The sequence below is a fragment of the Triticum aestivum genome, chromosome 5D (assembly GCF_018294505.1).
Source record: "Triticum aestivum cultivar Chinese Spring chromosome 5D, IWGSC CS RefSeq v2.1, whole genome shotgun sequence".
NCBI lineage: Eukaryota > Viridiplantae > Streptophyta > Magnoliopsida > Poales > Poaceae > Triticum > Triticum aestivum.
The window spans coordinates 22,704,927-22,706,675 of NC_057808.1; positions in this window are offsets into that span (position 1 = coordinate 22,704,927).

A 1,749-nucleotide genomic window follows, 5' to 3' on the forward strand; every position below is an offset into this window, starting at 1 on the left:
ACTGTGGACTCGGTCTCCTCCCACCTGCCCACGATCAAGGACACGATTGGCTCCACGACTTCTGTATCGTTGCGCTAGGCAACCTATATGTACCCCCCTTCTCCTGTACTCGAGTATCAAGCAAAGCATTGTATCAAACTTTCACTGGCAAATTTTATTTCAATTGTTCCAATATTTGTTGTTTGGCAGACAAGAAATTATGAGCCTCTTCTTTAGGTCTAGGAATTGCCAGTTCGGAGATCAATGGAGGAGGAAAACCATAATGTACCTGGAAAGGAGACGTTTTTATAGCAGTGTCATAACTAGTATTGTACCAGTACTCAGCTAGACATAGCCATGAACACCATTTCTTAGGCTCATCAGTTGCCATGCACCTTAGATAAGTTTCCACACTGATTTACCCTCTCAGTTTAGACATCAGTTTGAGGACGGTTTCTGTACTATACCTTAACTCACTTTTCAGAGCAGAAAATACGTCTCTCCACAGTTTGCTTGTGACAATTTTTTCTCTATCTGAGATAATTAATTTAGGAGGACCATGTGTGCATAGCTCGCCAGCGGTGGCTGGCACGATCGGGTCTTGGTGAATGTGCCACCGTTGTGTGGCTACATGGAGGGTCCATGTGTCCTAATGTATTCTTGCCTCTGTAACTCTATGATCATGAAATAATACTCTTTTTACCACCGAAAAAAAACACGACCATTGATGTTTGTCTCGTGTTCAGGCATTCCTGTGAGTGGATAATTGTCAAGAAGAGAACCCGAGCCTGATCCATGTGTATGGCGCCAGTCGAGCTGACAATGGCGGGAAATCTCTCTTTCCTCCCACGGCCGGCTGGTCCTGTTACTAGTTGTTCGAGCACAGCAACCAACGCAACCAGGACCAGTGGCGGATCCAGGAAGTGAACTTAGCCAGGGCAAAACACTAGAGGTATAAATTTTTTTATTGACAAATGCATGTCCGATGAACAAAATCTCATAATACTCAAATATGAAGCTAGATGCAATCAAAAATTTACATAACTAATGATTCAGAACAGTTCTCTACAACCGAACCTCTCAAACCAGCCTCATATGCCCGGGCGGACCGCCCGGTCACTGTCTGGTCACGATTTTTTTGACCCTGACGGCCCCCTCAAACGCCCGGGCTGAGTGGCACCCCCAATATCCAGCCTAAATATAGGGTGGATATGGGGCGCCCGGGCGTGCCCGGGCACGCCCGCCACGTCGGCCTGACGGCGTGGCCCCACATAGACTCATCGGAAAACCCGACGGTCCGACGGGCGCCTCAACTGTCGCCCCGGTGTGACCGCCACGTGGCGCCGCTCCGGCTCGCCACCCGAGGCCGTAGCCGGCTATTTAAGCCGGCTGGCGCCCCAGCCCTAGCACATCCGCCGCTTCCCTCCCTCCGCCGCCACACGAGCCCGTTAGCCATGCCCCCACGCCGCCGCTACTACACGATCCAGCACCGTCTCTTCCTCCTTGAGCAGGTCCGGATCCGTAGGGAAGCGAGGCTACCTCTGAAACCGAAGGAGGATTACGAGGAGGTTGAGGAGGAGGTGTCGGGGGGAAGGGGGTGACGAAGAGGAGGAGGAGAAGGAGCCGGTGGAGGAGGAGCAGGAGCCGGCGGAGGAAGAGGAGGCGTCGCTGCTGGATGTGGGGGAGAAGGCGGCGTCGATGATGGAGGAGGACGTGGGCGTGTGGCCGAAGCAGCACGCCATCCTGAACTCCATCCGCTTGGAGTCGGCT